Source organism: Danio rerio, chromosome 7, assembly GCF_049306965.1.
Source record: "Danio rerio strain Tuebingen ecotype United States chromosome 7, GRCz12tu, whole genome shotgun sequence".
Classification (NCBI taxonomy): Eukaryota; Metazoa; Chordata; class Actinopteri; order Cypriniformes; family Danionidae; genus Danio; species Danio rerio.
In genome coordinates, this window is record NC_133182.1 from 73,835,001 (window position 1) to 73,856,808 (window position 21,808).

General features: G+C 39.5%; 1 protein-coding gene and 1 long non-coding RNA gene across 7 annotated transcripts in view; one reads left to right on the forward strand and one right to left on the reverse strand.

The window, feature by feature from the left end:
• zfhx3b (zinc finger homeobox 3b) overlaps positions 1 to 21,808 on the reverse strand; it is a 781,589-nt gene that overhangs the window by 174,264 nt on the left and 585,517 nt on the right. The gene's annotated exons all lie outside the window — the stretch shown is intronic.
• LOC141375197 (uncharacterized) lies at positions 7 to 3,830 on the forward strand. The gene is made up of 2 exons (XR_012382852.1): positions 7 to 1,184; positions 2,418 to 3,830. It is a non-coding gene; the product is annotated as an uncharacterized lncRNA (long non-coding RNA).

A 21,808-nucleotide genomic window follows, 5' to 3' on the forward strand; every position in this document is an offset into this window, starting at 1 on the left:
TCAGGTGTCCCGAAAGTGACAAGAATCATAAGGCAAGAAGAGAACTCGTAGGCTTAACACTCTGTCAACAAGTGTAAAACTCACAAGCGTTTCAATAACTTGCAGGGCTGGCAAAGGTGCCACAGAAACACCGAGAGGCTACCAGGCAGAGGAGTCACAGTGAGGCCTGGTGTTTTGTTAAACGTTTAAACCCGAGGAGTGCGATACGATCCTTCTGGATGGCATGGGAGGGCAGACAACGGAGGAAACCTGAGCGAAGAGGGCGACAGCTGTTCTGGGTTCAGGAGTCAGAAAGCAGTTAATGGGGAGGACAGCACGGCGATCTCCTACACGTCCTGCCCTAGCCTCGGATATTCAAATAGCGGCCGAGGATCTAATACCGACGCAAAGGCAAGCACGCTCGCACAAACAAGAGGGATTAAAGGGTGTCCCAGTGAAACCATTCTGTGGAAGTGATTTCTTCGCTCTAATTCTTCAGCGGGATATCCTGGATAAATAATTAGAGGCTTTCTTTGAAGACCGTACACTGCGTCTCCATTCACTCTCCACTTCGCATTTGCTAAAGTCATTAATGACAACGATTTGGAAGGAGAGTACGGACTTTTGCTCTGGTACACAAATACTTCTTTTATGAGTTCTGGCCCGAATTCCTCTCTGCTTAGTTAAATCTCTTATCCTGGGAAAGAGCCGTGCTCGCTTTAAGCAATAAACCTCAAGGGAGGATGGCTTTCTACTGCACCCCCACCAAACCCGACCCCCTTTAAAGAATTATGGAGTGTTAATAAAGTACAAGGAATAATGTGTTCTTTGGAGAAACACAGTGAAGCCGAGCCGGAGCGCTGTTAGTGTTGAACATCCGGACATATAAGAAAAGCAAAGAGAATGGCAGAGTGAACAAATTACAGACTTTTTTTTTTGTTTAAGCATGACCTACAGGTGGGAGTTTGAGGGACTGCTGGAGCAAATTAAAGAGATTCCTTCTGATGGCGCGAGCGCTTAAAGCCAAGCCATTGCAGAACATCTCCAATTAGGCACACATGCTCTGATTTACAGACAGTGCATTTTTATTGACTGCTACGGAAGCTTAGCAGGCTCATTTTCAGCTGAAACGTAAACAAAAAGGCAGCTGGCAGCTGTAATGACATTGAAAGCTTCATTTTACACACAACAACCAAATTGTTAAGGTTCGCACTATCATTTTCTAAACTACACACTGCCAATTCACCTGCAGATGGTTCCCTCTGTAACAACTTTCATTATCTAAGTGTATCGTTTTGTGGTATGTAGACACTACCAATAAATCATAACTCTAACGACAGACGCCTGCGGTTTATCGCTTTGTACAGACCTAGCCCGCAGTATTTACGAGAAAAAGGGCCAAGGCAATGTAAGCGAAGTGACGAGCATTCTTCCTCAGCAGCGATGAAACCGAGGAAGAGACCTAGAAAAACACTATGAGAATACAAGTAGTTAAGAGTGTAACAAGGTGGCCTCGAGGCTGGTGCTGAAAGATCCAGATCCTTCAGGCAAAGAGGAACGTCGAAAACATTTAATTGTCTTCCTCCAACTTGTTGAGGCACACAACAGACGTTTCGTTTAGCAGGGAATACAGTATGTGAAGTAAAGCTGATCTCACTATGAAGGTCGTGTTTACATGCTAATTTGATTGTATGAAGGGCAAGGTGTATGACTCGGAGCAGGAAAAAAAGAAAGAAAAATAAACAGAAGTCCACACCCAAGTCTAAGACTAAAGAATTTAAAGCCTGAAGTAAATCAAATTACTTTTTAAAAAAAAAAGCTGCTGCCAGGCTTTTAACCAGCAGCAGAAAATTTGACCACATCACACCAGTACTGCGCTCTCTGCACTGGTTGCCTGTGCACTATCGTGTCACTTTTAAAATTCTTCTCCTGGTTTTTAAATCTCTAAATGGCTTAGCTCCTTCCTACCTGTCAGACCTGTTGACTGAACATCAGCCTGGTCGGTCTCTTCGGTCATCAAACTAGAGACTTTTATACATTCCAAAGTCGAGGCTGAAATGCAGGGGTGACCGGGCTTTCGCAGTAGCTGGTCCTACTTTGTGGAATGCTCTGCCCCTCTGTATTAGGTCTATATCATCGCTGTCTGTTTTTAAATCTAGGTTGAAAACTTACCTTTTTGATTTGGCATTTTATCAGAGAGAATTGTTTGTTTTTAGCTATAATAACTATTAGTTAGATTTGGTTGTTTTTACCTATATTAACTATTTGTGAGAATTGTTTGTTTTAGTTATATTTTTTACTTGTTCTTTGTGATTTATTGTTCAGCACATTGGTCAACCTTTGATTGTGTTTAATAGTGCTATATAAATAAAATTGACATTGACTTTTTTTTTTTAACTTGACATTCATTCATTCATTGTCCTTCGGCTCTATTTCAGAAGTCACCACAGCAGAATCAACCACCAACAATTCCAGCAAATGTTTTAAGCAGTGGATGCCCTATGCTCATATACTATGGCCAATTCACCTGAACCACAAGTCTTTGGGGGATACCGGAGCACCTGCAGGAAACCCATGCCAACAACATGCAAACTTCACACAGAAATGCCAACTGGCTCAGCCAGGACTTGAACCAGCCGTCTTCTTGCTGTGAGGCGAAAGTGCTAACCACTGAGCCACCGCACGACATCATGTTGTCATAAATATCCAAGGATTTTAGGATTATGTGTGATTTGGTATGGCCAAAAACATCACCTGAACAGCAACTGGTGGTTGGTGAAGGATTAAACTTTCCTTTCCAGTCTAAAAGCTGTGATACACAGTGGACATTCGGCTGATAGCCAATACTGTGCTGTCATTCACTGAAAAAAAAATGATGTCTGCAAAACTGTTGCAAACAATTTATTTGTGTTAAATTTAAACAAACAAATTAAATTTAATAAAATTCTACTTAATTTGTTTGTTTTAATTCAGCCCAAATAAATTGTTTACAGCCACTTAACATAAAAAAAAACTTAGTAAATCGAAGGAATCATCTATGAATCATTTTTTTCAGTGTTGAATGTCTGTCACCTTAGTTTGTGTGGTGTGTCCCACACCATTAGAACTCGTCGGACCCTGTCAGTGGCTTTTTTGGTCACCACTGAGCCACCTATGCCACCCTTTAGTTGATGAATTATTCTTTTTTAGGGCTTCATTGAGGTCACGTGGTTCAATGTTCAATGGGGGAATCACTTCTGGGATTGATTATTTAAGCAAGTATGACTCCTTTTTAAATATCTGACTCAAACAAAACAGTTTTTTACAGTCTATAGTTTGTGAATCAGACACTGCTGCTGTGCACTCATCTTACAAACACTCATAGGAACGCACACAATTTTTGCAGACTATGGAGACAAAATATTTTATGCCACACATCCAGCCATTCTAGTCACATTCCAACCACACCCACCTAAAAACATTAAATTCTCCACCTACACACTGATCATAAAGACTTACAGGAAAGGCCCGAATTATATATGCAAACCCTTGGACAGTTAAAATGCATCAGGTCAAAGTTGGTAAGCTAAATGCTCAGGCGAAAGAAAGAAACTAATAGAAAGATGAAAGAAAGAGGAGGCTAAGGACTGCCTTCGCAGAGGCGACATGGGGAAAACTGACACCGCGCCACTAACATAAGCCCGTCAAAGTTTGCTGGCATGTCAACACTCCCAGACAATCCTGGCATTGTGGTGTCTGCCAGAGCTTAAGCCACTGTGCACTCTGCAGAGGTCACTGCACCTAAAAGCCCAAGCAAGGCGAGACGGAAACCAAGGCATGTGTGAGAGGGAGAATAAAATTGTCAAAAAGCTTGATGATGTTGTTGTTGTAATTATTACAATCATTGTTCTCATTTCCTACCACTGACTGACCTTGTGTTATCTATGTTTTATTTATATGTATATATTATTTGCTTCATTTTTTGATATTTACGACCTTTAATAATAGGCTTTCTCCTGTTATGCATGTTGGATATTTTTATGTCTTCTTATTTATGTACTTTGACCCGTCCACCCTGTTACCTTTACATGTACAAGCACACACGCGCACACGCGCACACACACACACACACACACACACACACACACACACACACACACACACACACACACACACACACACACACACACCTGCTTGTACCTGTTGTTCTCCTTTCTATTTGTATGTGATTCCATGTAGTGTGAGTACCTCTTTGCATACTACTACTACGAATAATAATAATATTAAAAATAAAAGGGTGATTCGGTGGCTAAGTGGTTAGCACTGTTGCCTCACAGCAAGATGGTAGCGGGTTCAAGTCCTGGCTGGGTCAGTTAGCATTTCATAATAACAATAAATAAATAAATAAATAAATAAATAAATAAATAAATAAATAAATAAATAAATAAATAAATATTAGAAATAATAATAATAATAATAATAATAATATAATAATGAATGATAATAATATTAATAAATGAAAATATACATATAATAATAACAACAATAATAATAATAATAATAATAAATTAACAATAATAATAATAATAATAATAATTAAATAATAATAATAATAATAATAATAATAATAATAATAATAATAATAAATAATAATAATATTACAATAATAATAATAATAATAATAATAATAATAATAATAATAATAATAATAATAATAATAATAATTAATAATACATAATAATGATAATAATAATAAATAATAAGAATAATTATTATGATGATATTAATAATAATTATTATTATAATTATTGTTATTATTAATAATAATATTAACACTAATAATAAAAATTAATAATAATCATCATCATCATCATCATAATAATAATATAATAAATGAACAACAACAATATTAATAATAATAACAACAATACTACTACTACTACTACTACTAATAATAATAATAATAACAATAATAAAAATAATAATAATAATAATAATAAATAATCGTTAAAGAAGTGTGGCAACTGTTTGCAACTTCTGTGGATGTCAGACAGACGAACAGCCTTCTATCTCCTCCTCTCTTTAATGAGGCAGCCACAAGCTGTCCCCCGTCCCATCAGCAACTGCTGCCGCACCGAATCCAACACCTGTTAGATATAAATCAGCCTCACTGAGCTGTGTTTGGGAAGTGAGGCATTAAGCATGACACAGACTGTCAAAGTTCACATCACGCTAACCGCAACATCTAGCTGAACCGCTGAGCAGCAGACCTAAAGCTCAGCCCAGCCTCAACCCGGCCTGCCTCCCTGCACTGCGCCACATGAAATGCAGATTACATCTGGAGCCCAGCTGGGCCAGAAACAGAACAGAGGAAAAGTAAAGGTGAAAGAGAGAGACAGAGAGAGAGAGAGAAAAAAACAAAACAAGACACTGATCTCCAGTCACCCTATGGTCATGTTTTTAGGATTTACGTCTAAGAGCTGAGGAAGATACCGGAGCATACGGCTCTAACTGCTGGTGACAGATCAATGTGTGAGTGTGTGTGTGTGTGTGTGTGTGTGTGTGTGTGTGTGTGTAAAAACCTGAAAGAGAGGCAGAAAAAAAGAGCTGTTAGTGCAGCTTAAAGAATCTCAGTCATGTGTCAGAACGGGGTTAAAGTTCAGATCCTAGAAGAGAAGCTGCATTCCTCCATGGACAGAAACACGTCTTCAGTTTGTGCGCTTACGAGTTTCAGCTTTCCGAAGCAACCGACTCCACCCCTTTTACACTGAGATCTGGCAGCTAAATATTAACCAGATATGATTTCTTTTGATCTAGACACACTGTGTGGTAGGATTGCACAGGCATGGAAAGTGAAAGGGAAAAAGAAAGGGAATTGAAAAGAAAGCATCATCTGCATCTGCTAATGATTTATCCGAGGGCAGCCGTGGACAGAGGCCCATGCTAAGATGTGGCTTGTTGTGTTAAGCCGTTAGCTGCAGGGTCAGGCGGGAGGGACGCATACAAGGCCAGGTTACGTCTATCAGGGGCTATGGCTCAGTAATTTACATTGCTGTGTAATTACCTGTAGAATGAGAGACTCAAATATGCATAGAACTAGGCTTATGATGGTATAGCTATTATATTTTGGTGTCATGAATTGCTGAAGCTTTTATTACCGTATACAGTGTTAACATGATTTATATATATATATATATATATATATATATATATATATATATATATATATATATATATATATATATATATATATATATATATACATATATGGTTGAATTCAGAATTATTAGCCCCCCTTTTAACTTTTTGTTCTTTTTTTCCCAAATGAGGTTTAACAGAGCAAGGAAACTTTCACAGTATGTCTGATAATATTTTTTCTTCTGGAGAAAGTCTTATTTGTTTTATTTCGGCTAGAATAAAAGCAGTTTCTAATTTTTTAAAGCCCATTTTAAGGTCAAAATTATTAGCCCCTTTAAGCTTTATTTGTTTTCGATAGTCTACAGAAGAAACCATCGCTATACAATAACTTTTACAATTTGACACATGTAAACCCCAACAGAAAGTTGTAACCAACAGGCCCATGTCATATATAGTAACGAATACTTATGAAATAACCCACTATAAATTAAAAGCCTAAATGTATGCTATGTTTTTTGTTTTCACAATCTTTGGAGACGTAACGTAAATTACACTATTAAATAATAGGTCACCTATAGTTTTCGCCATGAGGCTGTGTTCAAAAAGACATCAATGTTTTTAAAGTGCACTGCGAAGGGAGCACAATTGTAAACATGAAGATTGTTAAAACTTAACTGTAAAATACTTTGAAAGCAAATTACACCTTTTTATTTTTTAAAAAATTCCAATTTTGAATGCTAGAATGTTCTAAATGAATAGGGCATAGGGGGGATAAGTGAAAATAGAACACAGCCAGGAATTATGTTTCTAACTACAGCTCCAGAGGTGTAGATTCACATGCTCAAGTTTGCGACGCAGTTTGCGAATGTTCGTTGAAGCGATGGATTTGGGAAACGGCATATCAACGAACTATGTTTTTAACGACGGAACTTGCAACTTTAATTGGCTAATGATGGTTTTGGGAAATGCACCCCAGCTTAGTTAACTAAATAAACCTAGTTAAGCCTTTAAATGTTACTTTAGGCTGTATAGAAGTATCTTGAAAAATATCTAGTCAAAAATTATTTACTGTCATCATGGCAAGGATAAAATAAATCAGTTATTATAAATTAGTTATTAAAACTATTATGTTTAGAAATGTGTTGAAAACATCTTCAGAAATTTGGAGAAAAAATAAACAGGGGGGCTAATAATGGAGGGGAGGTGGGGGGCTAATAATTCTGACTTCGACTACATATACATGAGAGTTTTTTTATACTTTTTAAGGGCCTTAAATTTCTCTACATTCATTTATCAACTTTTAATACTTTTTAAGACCCCGCAGACATCCTCTATAAAAGAATAAATAAAGCCAAAAAGTTATAATAACCAAAAAACACAAGGGAAAGCTAGGGGGCACTCAACCTGCAGTCTGTGTGAGTCCAAACGCCCCAGTATATTGTTAAGGACTCTATACTGCTCAGTGAGTGTCATCACTGAGAGTGTCATCACCCCCCCCCCATCCCCCCCCCCCCACCCGTAGCGTATAAAACTTGTCCAGAAAAGCGCTAAATAAATGTAAGGAAATAATGTTATTATTGTTATATCAATATTGTGCATGGTCATTATCATAGTATGTTAAATGATTGACTATCGCCATATGTCTACATTGAACCCCTATCATCACTTTTTCATCCAACACACACACATACACACACACACACACCTATATGAGCCAGAACACGAGTTGTAAGTAATTCTGCACATGCCAACAAGCAAGTGTGAAGTACAGACAAATCAAGATCGCACCCAGAAAGTTATCTTTAGCATGATCGAGTAGCACAGACACATTTCACTGCAAGCACATCATACTGTAACGACAGTTGATGCAAGACTCCCATCCATCATCTCCTGCTGAGTGAGGAGGCTGGATGGATTAAGAGGGGAAAAGGGGCAAGTATTAAACATGTTTAAAGTATTAAACTAGTATTAAAGACGAGTATTAAACATGTTTGAAGATAGCACACACGTTTTACACCAGGACAGATCTTTACAGATAAGGAGGTTTGCAATTAAAAAGGGTTACAAAACATCATTAAAACAGGGGGACGTATCGAAGAGCGAAGTAGGCAAACAGTTTTAGGGTTTGTTTGCCAGCCGTGCACACAGATTGCAAAACTCCAGCGGTGACCTGCCATAACCCAGCTGATAAGAAGCTGATAGATTTTTTGATACCAAAGAGTCAATAAATCTTTAAATAGTAAAGTGTCAATGACACAACAATCATCTGTGTCTGATCTTTCAAAAAAAGCAATTGATGTATATACTGTAATTACTTTCAGTCATATCGGTGTATAGAGTATCAGTGTAGTCCCAAGTTATAAGGAAACTGTTTTCCTTGGCTTGACTCCATATGACATGTTAGAGACAAAATTAAAATTAAAATGGTGAAAATTAAATAATAATAATAATAAAATATAAATAATAATAATAATAATAATAATAATAATAATGATGATAATAATAAAAATAATAATAATAACAATAATAATAATAATAATATAATAATAATATATATATATATATATATATATATATATAATAATAATATATAATAATATTAATAATATATATATATATATATATATATAATAATAATAATAATAATAATAATAATAATAATAATAATAATGATGATAATAATAATAACAATAATAATAATAATAATAATAATAATAATGATGATGATGATGATGATGATAATAATGATGATGATGATGATAATAATAATAATAACAATAATAATAATAATAATAATAATAATAGTAATAATAATAATAATAATAATAATAATAATAATAATAATAATAATAATAATAATAATAATAATAATATTAATAATAAATATAATAATAATAATAATAATAATAATAATAATAATAATAATAATATCTAAGTAAAACATGTAAAACATGATAAAGTCTGTGTACAACTCAAAGGGACTGGAATCTGACAGCCTTGCAGACCTTGAAACTGTGCTTAATTAATGATGTCACTGTTTTGACAAAGAGGAAGCATGCCAGAAAACAAGATAAACATTCGATGGCTGTCAGGACGTGTGCGTTTTCAGATTAGTAAAGGAAACAGGACCAAAAGATCAACAGCAAGGCACTTTGAATCTCAACCTATGGCCACGGTACTGCTCTGCTCAATCTTCCCAACCATTACAGAACCTGTCACACACAGCTGCTGCGTCTGTGTGTGTGTGTAAAAGGTGAGGGAAAGCTGCCAGATATGGTGCTATACTGTGAATGAAATCGCTCGGTGGAGCAGAACGTTTCTAGTGAGCTGCCTGTGCCAGGGTTCTGGGCACGAGTGGGAAGCTATGTATACGTGCCAACACAACATGGGAAATGCTCCACATGACATACTATTGAAACTGATACACAGCACAGAATGTAGCTTAAGTGCTCAGTACTGAAATCTTTTTGAAAATAGGCTCTTTGTACAACCGAACTTACGTTAAACAGTTGAGTTTGACCTTTTTGGAATCTATTCAGCCAATCTCTGGGACTATTCAAAGCACTTTTAGCTTAGCTTAGCATAGATAATCTAAACGGATCATACCATTAGCATCTCTCACACAAAAATAATAATAACGAGTTCATAAAATGGTCATTAAAAGTTGCTATTTTCTAGTCAATATGACTAGGAACTATACTCTCATCTAAGCGTAATAATCAGGAACTTTGCTGTCGCACCATGGCTGAAGCAGGCACAATAATAATACACATACATTCTAACAGGTAGTGTAAATGTAGGGCTTTGTGTTAGGGACTATTTTCAGGGGCAGTGTACTGTAATATCATGGTACGGCAGCAAAGTTTCTAGATTATTACGCCAAACAAGAGTATAGTTCCTAGCCAACTTCTATTTTTTATCAGTCTTAGTACACAATGTAACTACCATACCTGCCAATATTTGTATTGTAGACTGGGGGAGGGGGAGAAGGGGGATGTGGGGGCTGTGCTTGTCTGAATAATACAGTTGACGACCGGGTTAGTAACTGTACTGTTGTGTTAGTAACTGTACTATGGACCAGCCGCCACGATCAGATACTATACCAAAGTTGGCGCCTCAGGGGTGTTACAGACTGTACCAAAAAGCTGACGACCGGGGGCAGGGTGAAATTACGCAGATGGGTCAGATAAATGGAAGACTCCCGGGAAAAATGGGAATGTTGGCAGGTATAGTAACTACACAAGTCTCCATCTTTAAATAGAAATATTATTGAAACAGTTTGGTCATTTTCAAGTGAGTTGGTCTAATCTAATTCAATGATCTATCTATGCTAAGCTAAACTAAAATTTCTCCAGCCAGGTCTGGCTGATTGGATTCCAAAATGGTAAAACTCAACTGATTATCTATGGGGGAGTTGTAAAATTAGCCAATTTTCAAAAAGTAAGCTCCTAAGAAGTATTCTGTGACCTAATCTTATAAGTATTCTGTGAGTTGGTTAATAAAGCATAGTTATCTAGAGTAGCCGTTACTGCTTTGCAGCTCTAAAGGTCCCAGAATGTCAGGGATCAGTCCAAATGTGCATGGACTATGCGGAGAAGAGAGCAAAGGTGTTACGCCCAACCCCTCTCTCAATAGGGCTGAACGGTTGAAGTCAGCAATGGACAAAGTCTCGTGCTGGGGAGGGACTGTGTAAGATGAGAGGTGCTTAATTGGCTCAGGGACTGTAATTCGGAGGGATTAATTGAAGTGAACTCTATGATGCCAGGTGCACTCCTTTCATTGGGCGGGTGCAGAGGGAGTTCAGTGGCTAGCCTGACTGGGTCACGGTGAGCGAGCATGCATTAGGCAAACAAAGCACAGCATACTAAAGTAAATGGTGCCGTGATGCTCGAAGCAAACAAGCAACAAAGACGCCTTGTGATGAAAGCCTAACCGAGGGCTACATATGATTTTAAGATTAACAGAGGACACTACAGTGAACTGCCGTAAAAACTTCAATGTAAGCCAATAAGAGAGGCTGAAGTGAAGTGACGGGTGTGGGGGAGGCAGAATGGACAAGAAAGCCAAAGCAACACCTGTTGGCCCTGTCACCGCCTGCTCATTATCTGAACCTACCTATCTGTACCTCATCCTCATTAGGAAGACGCAGAGAGGGAAGTCAACGTGAAAATAAAACCTTAAAAGAAATGCATCGCATTAAAAGCCACATATTTTGGTGGTATAACATGTAAGAGGGATCAAGAATCGTTATTCAAACATTCCTTCAAATCGCTTGTACTGCTCAAGCTTTGATAGAAGTCTTTAGAAATAAAAGGTATTAAGTAAGTGAGCAGCATGCTTATGTGTTTATAAAGACTTTTTTTCTACCTGCAAGTCCTTGATCAGGCTGATGGAGTGACAGTTTCTGAAGAGCATGGGAGATCTATGTCAATCACCACTCCAAGGATTGTAGTCTTATAAAAGAGACCAGAGAAAATAAAAGTTCATGCAGCCATGATATCTTCAGTTGGTGCTTGAACAACACATATTGAATGGGGGAGGTATGACTTTCCGTTAAACCAGTTTGCATTTGCCCTTACTTAACTGACCCTTCACATCCTATGATGAAGTACTTTTTGAAGGCGTCACTTGGTACCCAGGAGTGTCGATAAATTTTCCCCCAAACCCCAGCACTTGAATATCGAAGTGATTTTGCAGCATTTTGCTGTTATTTGAAGATTAATCAGTATTTTGCTACTCCTCCCTCCTGCCAGACTGACATGATGAACACCACCAGGTCATGTACAGGGTCTGGAGTCAGGGCAGAGCCCCACCCTGAATGCGGCGCACACCACTGACCCGACAGCTTTTAAATTACAGGCTGAGACAGAAAGGAAGGTGACTGGAAGAAGAGCCATTATCCTTGCAGTCCTGCGGGTCAAGCCTTTTCTCATCAAGGTGCAGGTCAAAGCCACATATCTCTTCCACTAAGGTGAGGGTCACTGCGATGCTCCCTCCAGTCCCGGGTCAACCAGAGGTCTCCAGCCACTGAGGTTCATAGCAATACAATAAAGCAATCAACTGGGGTGCTGGACCCTGGTCAATAATATACTACAGGGCCACAGGGGGTCACCACCTGCTCTCTGGCCTCTTATCGGAAAGTCCTCCAAGGTCTCCAACAGTGGACTAAGGTTTTAATTTCAAGCCAAAAGGGAAAGCAGAGGCGTAATTGTATTCTCAAGCCAACGCAATAAAACATCTGATGCATTGCAGAGCATGTAATTTGGCTTGATAAACACTGGGCCTTTGTTTCATTAAAATAATGCAGTCATACAGTGTCAGCTCAATCGTCAGCGGTTGCTCTGATGTCATCAGACAGTTTTTCATTCTGCCAGACGATTTAATTTTACAGTATCCCTTTGAGCACACTAGCAAGTCTAGTACTGAAAGACTGGCGGAAAGCCATGTTGCTGGACGTCTGTTCTCATGAAGTCTTTCGCCTGTCGTTTTGTAAACCCAAGTGGCTTGGTCAGAGGAAACAAAGAGAACAACGCTCAAACTCTAAGATGTACAGTCACCTACACCGAAACCCAACACCAAGAACGTCCTGCTGGGGAAAGTGCAGACCTGGGCTTTATCTGTTGAACTTCGTCTGCCTCTCTAGTTCTGGCTGAATTGTACAAGTACACAGAGCTAGACACATTCCTCAGAGGACCTGATCCTGGAGAAAAAAAAAACGAAGAGGGAACAGGGGGAGGGGACTTTTTTCTTACTCTTCTCATCCTTCTCTTTTCATTCCATCTCCCTGAGTCCTCGTGAATGGAAGCAGACAGCATCCATGCAGTTGCCAGGATGAGACAGCAGTTAAGTCTTGGCTGCTCTCCCTCTCTGCTTAAAGGCAGGTATCAAGTTTCTAACAGCTTCGGCTGGTTGGATACAATGGGCAGCTCAAAGAAAAGAGTTCTAAACAGGTGAACCTACCTGCTTTTCTTGGCTGCAGTTACCTCTAAAGCCCCTGACTATTTTTTTTTTTTTACAAAAACCTTAATTCTAGTCCTGAATAACTTTGTAAACAAGGACATTTAATAAAAGGTTAGAAGAATGAGAGTATTGTTCTGATTACTTCAACCTAACATCTTAAAAATATATATATATATAATTTATTTTGTCACAGCGGAGGGCTTGGTAGTGAAGGAATCACTGATTTACTTCAAACAAATGTGACATGGACAGAAAATAAAACAATGCACTAACATAAACATCTATGACATTTAATCAGTTGGCAGTTTACCCCTTGAGTACGAGCTATTTATTCACTCTGTGGTAGTGTGTGAGCAGACGGTAAATGTTCTGTGAGCCTCTTCCCTTCTATTCCCCCTCCCCGTCCGTCCCGTCTCAGCTCTGCTCCAGCAGGCGTCATTAGGCAGCATAATCAGCATGCTGTTTGCATACATCTGCCTTATTTTATTGATCTCTCTTCATTCATTAGCCTTCAGGGGCATGTCATTAACACGTGCCCCCCCTTCACACCCAGGGGAGGCCTAATTCCTATACATGCCATCCGGATTTCGGCAGAGGGCACAAGTGGGCTTGTCATAGTGGGCACAGGGCCAGTGCCAGCCCCATCCCTGGGTACCCATTCTTATCTGCGCCCCTGGCTGTCGACAGCCCCAGCCAAGATCCTCTAACAAGGAGATCCTTTCCCCCTGCCCTCCGTTAACTAAAAGGACAATTATCCGGAGAACAATGATGCTTTTCACAGGGCCTTATGTTGTCATTAATGCAGTGGATCTGGTTACAGCAGCCCCTGCTTAAGCTAATTACAGAATGCTATCTGTGGATTCTTCATTGCTTCTTAATTAAGTAGGATTCATTTCTAAAGGGGGTAAAACAGTCACATTTTTTTTTGCCGTTGTGTTTCCCCTGTCTCTTAGCTTGCTTGGAGGTGGGAGTTTGCCCGAGGGCTCCCACAGCTGATGACACAGATGCGATAAAGATGGGATCATATTCACACGCTACAAAACATACAGCTGTGCTACAGATGCATCACAAACTCTAACAAAGACAACAGTGGCGGAGAAGATCTGAAATACAAGTAGTGCACATGTCTAAAGGCAACACCAGTAACAGATGTGGGTCAATGATGTGATCCTTGTGTTATTATTTTCTAAATTTTTTATTTATTTTTTTTATTATATATATGTATATATATATATATATATATATATATATATATATATATATATATATATATATATATATATATATATATATATATATATATATATATATTATTTTTTTTTTATTTTATTTTATTATATATACAATTTAAATTTTATAAAATTTAATACATTAAAAGTTGATTCATCCATTTAATGACTAAAATGTATCTGAATGAAATATTTTAGTCATTGGATATATGAAATACCTTTAAAGAGTTCACACTTAGCTGATGATTGGTAATAAGCTAGTTTGGCATGCTGTCCTGGGAGAGAGCCCCGAGCTTAAGAGAGCCTCGAGCCCGAGGCTCCCTCCCGTTGCAGGGCAAGAGGGGAGTTTGAGTTCGGGTAGATCTCGAGAACCCCCCCCCCCCCCGCTGCGTGATGGTTGCTAAAGTGATACGTTGCTGACAGAATTGAATTAAATTTGGTGCTAATTTGGTTTAGTCAATTTACTTAAGTGTCATGTTTTTGGGGGAATGGGAGGAAACCGGAGGACCCGAGGAAAACCCACGCAAGCATGGCAAGAACATGAACTCCACACGAAAATGCCAACCATTTGGGTAAATGCCTGAACCGGAGGCATTTTGCTGTGAGGCCGCAGTGCTAGCCACTGGGCCGCCGTGCTGCCCTGTAGACAAAAGAGGAGAAGAAGGGGTGGAAGGGGGGATTCTTCAAGACGAAGATGACTAAAGGTAAGGTGTTTGGTTATTTATACTTGGTTAGGAATAGTCTGATTGGTGGTTCATACATTAGCTTGACTCAGGGCCAGCCGTGTCAATCATAAGCATGTGATCCTCTCGAAACTAGTTTATGAATAAACTTCACTTCAATTTAAAGGTATTTCAACTGTCAAGATATCATCTGTTACTTCGTAACATAATGTAAACATAATATACATGTATAAACTTTTTAAAGAGCAAAGCACAAAGGCACAAGCAACAACGTTGTTGTCAACCATTGATAGCAGCCATATTAATGGGAGTAAAGTCATGCCTTGTGTTAGTACATTATGTAGGAGACACTAAGAGAGCTCAGCTAGTTTGGCCCAGACATTGTAACTCAATACCCAACATATCTTCTGTCTATTTGTGTCTCCACAAAGGACACAAACCCTTTCAACAGCCCCCCCATCACTAACACATTCTTATTAGGCCTGATTAGACCACTCTTATTTCCTACCACAGTTGTCCTGCCAGAAGGAAGGCTAGAGAGGTTTACAGTCACCATTCACTCGCCACCCAGACATAGATGCGAGCAGAGAAGGATGGCGCAGGAATGTAAAGGGTAAAAGGGTTTATAAAAGACATCCAGTGGGATTCTCCTGCTCTCTTTCGCCTTGAGCACTCTTTTCAACAGGGGCTGACCCCTTACTTGGAGGTTAAGATGACATACAAGCTATTTTCAAAGGCCCTGCATATCATCTCAAAAGGGAGGACTCGTACACCACAAGCCTGAGTAAAATACTCCATCAAAGAAACTCATGGAATGACACAACAGCCAGTCAAGGTGTCACGGAAATGTGAGTCAGAGAAAAGTGAGGAAACGGTGCAAAGGGAACAGGCGGTAGAGTGTGGGCAAGCTCCAACCATCATGTGCTTACAACATGCACCGAGTATGTACTGGTTCACCGAGAGGTGAGCTCAATTAAACACATACACACACGCTAAAGCACACACATACACACAAAGCTGGTTTGGCAAGAATCTGTCCATACTTGCTTCACATTGTGAAGTGAGACTCTGGCTGCTAATTGAGATTAAAATAAGTAAACAGACACAGTGTTATGCCTTTTCTGTGTATTTGCAGAGATGGGGATGTATCAGCACGTACACCCTATGCTACACTCTTCGGATCAAGTTTCAGGAAGGTCAGAGCCAGAACACAGATGCGTACACACAGACGTCAGCTAAAGAAATATGCAATTCATTCATGTTATTGTTCTATGCTTAAAGAAACTATTTAACACATGTAATGCATAACACTAGCAACATGGCCTAGCGAGACTTTCATTATACTAACAAAATTAAATAGACTACGAAAGGATAACCTTGTACCTCAAATGAAAACTCAACCTGTGCAAATAAACCTCCCCAAAGGGTGAGATAAAAACACCGGTACACAATCACTATGTACAGGTTCCGCTAGGAAACTTACTGCAAACAACAAGCAGCGGGAACATATTTGTGAACCATATCTATTTTGACTGACATGAGCACATTCCGAAATCCACAAGACTCCCAATGGACATTTTAAGACTCACTTAGTTTATTAGTGCAACTTTTGTGCCCACTATGTGCCTTTGAGGCATCCTTTGGAAAGTTCACATCAGTATTAGCTACATTAGGCTGCTACAAGATCAGTCTATGCAGAATTACTCTCTAATTAATCTCTAATGAGTGGACAGGGCAGAGGGTGGGATGGAGGTGCATTCAATGGCAAGGCCATTCAGGAATGTCCTTTTCCTGACAACCCTTAAACAATGAACGTGTCTCTTATACTTAGGGTCTCACCAACCTAGATGGGTCACTTGTCTTATCACCGGCTGTGCCACTCCCTTCATTTGCCCTGTTTTACCTTTGCACATGAAAAATGTAGTGTTTAAATAATCCTTGTTTGTACTGGCCATAATTGATTGGGTAATCCTGGTTTAACATGCTCTAAAGCCAGTGCTTAAGAATCTATTAGGAAAGCTAACAGCTTAAAGAGGCAGATCTCCCTCTTTTTTTTCTCTCAGGGTGGCTTGATGTACCTGCGCACACACACACACAAGGTACAACTACACCCATGATCATCTTTACCTGCTTGTCTTTTCCAATGTTCAATCTCAAGACATGGCTCCATCCCATTTGCTCTGTGTTTGTGTGTCACCATGCTAATCTACTACGGCTAAGACAATAGAGAAACCTGGCTGGATGCCATGGCTTGAAAAATCCCCTGTAAATAAGGTCTGGCACAGTCTCCTTTAGTCTAGTGATACCCGGCATTGGTTGCTCTTCTACTGCTTGGCCTCTACGGACACCGTGCAAAAAACTTCACGTCAACTCGACATGACACACGCCACACTGGGCAGTCATCACTAAGACAGCCTGTCATGATCACCGTAAATCTCCCTGCATCAGCACACAGGGAAGGAGAGAACAAGAAGGAATGCTTGTAGTTAGGGAGATGCTCACAGATGTGAATGAGGTTGTATGTTTCAGCTGTGAACTCTGAGAAATGGCAGCACTCACAAGCGATAACAGACTGCAAAAAGCAGGAAGGAAGAACTTTGATTTCCTCACAAGAGGAAATCAGGGACTTAACCAAGGACCAGAGAATCTTCGGCCAAACAAGGACAAGGATATGGAACACAATTGTGCCATCTCTTCCCTTGTCACACATGCACACACAAAGCATAATCCCCCTGAAGACCTCTGCCCTAATGGGGCCCACTACTGTAATTACAAGGCATATATTTGGGATCAGGCACTTAAGTAGCCAGCTAAAAGTGGCCCCGAAAACAAAAAGCTCTATAATTATCGTCTGCCTTCTCTCCCTCTCTTTCTTGTTCTCTTGCTGTCTCTCTCTTTGACTTGGGTTACCTGTCATTCCAGCTATTTTTTTTTTTGTCAGGAGTCTGTTGTTTCTCCAAGATTTTCTTCCTAATCCATGTCTGGAAGGAGCATTGGCAGTGCTGGCAAGGTGCCGAAGCTGGTGAATGAGATGCACATTTCAGCCTGCGAGGGCTCCGTGACGACACAACACATAGAGATAGCGGAAACTTGAGTACGCACTTGCAACTCTGCTAGCATATGAATGCATTTTTTTAACGAAGGGAGAGAGGCAAGGGGTGGGGGGGTCATTTTGCTCTTCACAAAAGCTCCATTGTGCGACAGAAACTTTATATACATATTAGAAACTTGAAACCCCATAGAATTCTCAGAGCAGGATTCTTGTAACTGTGAACAAGATAACATTACCTACCATTCTTTCCCCTTGCTCTCTCCGCAAAAAAAAAAAGGAAGAAAGCCTTTAGTCCTGTGTTCCTACCAAATTCTTAAGTCTTCATGATGGGTCCAGCTGGGTCATCTAACATCTCCTGTATAAGAGTTCCATGATCTCCAAAAGTTTTAGTGTGTAACACATTCCTTAGGTCAGGTGTAGTACTGATGCATGATCTTCATTGTTCAGAACAATCCCCTATCCAGCTTCACCTCTCTTGAGTTCCACCATTAAAGCTCATCCTCATTCTGTGGCATGTCTCCACTTCTGCTCTTTCTTTATTTGCCAATGAGGATTCCAAATTATTCAGAGAGACATCCCCTGCATACACCCACACAATTAAAAACCATGTGTACGGTGTACATACATGCATTTAAAGAGACGTTCACTCACACTTGCGTACATACCAACTTCTTTCCGTTCTGGCACAAGTTCATTCTTGTTACAACAGTTGTAAGGCTGCTTATCTTCTGTTTGAGGTGGAAAGTTAAATAACTGCATTCACAGGACAAATAATCGAGCCATCTCTAAACAATCGTGGGTGGGGGTTGGGGATAGGTGGGAGTTGTTTAGATCCAAGCTCCAATGTGGCTGAGAAGGATTTAGGGGTGAGATGGAGGTAGGTATGAGGGGCAGCTGGGGCAGGTGTGTGCTTAAGCACACGTGTATGGTGGGGGAACGGGGAGGCGCCAGATGAATGGCAGGAGACACCACAGCAGTGACATCACCCGCAGACCTGCAATTAAAGCTCAGCTTTCCACACAAAAGCAGAAGTAAGGTATCTGCAGGGGATGAACAGCCATTTTCATAATGACAGCTTAGCACTGACAGCCAGGATATAAAAGAATCTTCGAATACCTTCTAATATATCAGCTTGCAAACAAAAATTAACCATGCTAATAGTTAAATCCACAAATATGTTAGCTAAATTTCCATCTACCTATCCATCCTCATACATTTGTAAAATGTGCACAAATCTGGGATGTACAATGGAATGATGTTTACCAAGTAAACTGCATATCATGAGCATCAAAAAAGTCATGTGATTTCGTTATACAGATCATGTGATAACAAAATTGGGCACAATGCTACAGCATTAATGAACAAACCACAGATAAAATACTAAAATCCCTAAGCCAATGTCTGTCATCAAAGTGGTTGGGTATTAATTAACTCCCAGAAATGTATTGAGAGGCTGTACAACCCAAAGAGTGTTCCTGCACCTCCAAGAACCAGTTGTGACTGCATTCTATTCACTCCCATTCAATGCAACTTGAGGCGAAAGTATTTTTATGTACAGTAGGAAAAAAGGCCCACAGTGGCCTCACCTACCACAGCAAATTCCATTTCCTTTTTGATATTTGGCACCGGTTTATCAAGAAGTGACCTTTTGGTCTGTTGGAATCACTGAATGGAATCTTAGCTTTATTTGCAAATCTTTTATGCAATATTCCGGTTTTGCGCATAAACCTAATTTGCATATTTGGATGGAAGCAGCTATTGATTATGTATATAGCCTTAAACAGATCAAGGTTAACAAAGCAAATACCCACTGATTGGACAGAACGACCTTGATACTGTTCTAAAAACGAGCATAGTTTAGAAAAGTCTGTTCAGTTGAAACTACAAAATTAAGCAGTTCGTCTCTCTTCTCTGTCCTTTATGAAAGTTGAGGAGTAATTGCTTCCGCAGGTCTTTGTTCAAGCACACAAGGGGAGCAGTGTTTCTAAGCACACTACAATTAGGCCATCCTCTTCTTTACTAGCTGTGGTTTTTCACATGAATTCTGACTTGCTACTTTTCTGGTCACTTTAAATTAAAAGGCAGTAAAAGAAAACGATAGCAAGCGCTTTAAACTACATTGGAATTGCAGGATGAACACAGGTTCATCCCCAAACAACTGTTCTTTATATGTTAAAGGTTGAGCTTAAGTAAGGCCTCTTTAGCATCTCAACAAGCCTGCCTTTTTCTGCTATCTCCGTAGGTTTCTGAATGGTTGACAGGGACCTGAGGGAAAGCAGGCGCTGCACTAATCCACTGGGGCTCCTCAACTCTGGGACGGAGTAATGATTGAGCAAGACAAGCTGTGGTGAGTGAATTAATAAACTCATCTATTATGTAGAGCTCAGTGAGATGAGGTTGAGAAATGAGGAGGCTTATTTTTAAAAACAGCCAGGAATACTGGCATCAAGCACATGAGTCACTAATGAATCAGTGCTGAATGGCCAGATTGCTATGTTCAGCTGTGCTCATCTTAACTTTTTCCAACAGCTCTGTTCCGTGACAAAATGTCCTCAAATTTGCCAGAGCTGACCGAAAATACACTCAGCTATCTATTTGTTTTCACGAGAGACTGTCTGGCAGGAACGACCTCATACCTTCACCACGCAGAACTTCTGTAGATTTATGAGGGTTAAAAGTGAGCAAGAGATGAAGCATGGGGAGTGATTCCAGACGTGACCCTTACTCTCTGAACTGTGGGAAGATCACATCCTAAAAAGACTGAGGCCAAATAAGAAAGAAGAGCATCTTTGTACGAGTCTCTTACCGTCTTTTTGGCTTCCTAGGTCACTAACATGCCCACAGAATCACAGCAAATAGGGGCTTCAAGTATGTTTTAATAGACACTTTTTCCTTTTCACAGACTTCTTTTTGAGCTCTGTTTGAAGTTCTTAACAGCTGAAGTGTTCCAAGCCTTGTATAAAAGGTCAACCTCACTTTGGGAAAGAGAGACGTAAGGAGAGAAAGAGTAGCTGAAGAAGTTTGCAGAGTTGAACTGGCATCCTGCCTACTAGCCTGTTATTGCCCTAAGCACTAGGTTTTTCTGCCAAAGGTAGCCACACCTGAACAGCTCCAAAACCATAATAAAGAGATGACAGTACAGGCAAAGGAAGTCTGTATTTTTTAATGCCTGTGATAAGAACTGAAGAAGCAGCTGACTCACTTTTAACTACTGGTACAACTCATCCTTCCTTGCTGTTTTTCTGTCTTACTCTTTACAGATTTGATTCCAAAGTCCATTTGACCTCTTTGAATAAATATTCATTTAAGTCATGGATGAAAGTATAAAAGAAATACATTCATTTTTAACTGTTCATTGAATATTTATTATATTCCATTTAGTTTAACTCCTGCCTGTTCTGATCTAGCAGTTCGCCGGAATCTAGCAGTTCGCCGGAGAACTACAATTCTGCCACTGAAGCGAACTACAAATCCCAGAAGTCATTACTCCGATCACTCCTGCCACAGCTGACAGTTATCTGGACACAGCCACATACACAGCTGAAACCACTTTCATTGATTACCTGAACTATAAATACAACACACTTTTACACATACTTTGCTGAGTCTTGTTATACTGTTTAGGGAACATTATGACGTCTGCCTTTGCTTTTGCGTAGTGATAGGCAAAGTGAGGGTCCATGAAACACTGCATGTAGAGATAATCCAGGGTTCGAATCTAGGGTGATGCAGCTATAGATGATAGTTTTTATATGCTTTGTTCTTTTAAAGTGTTTTGTTTTAACATT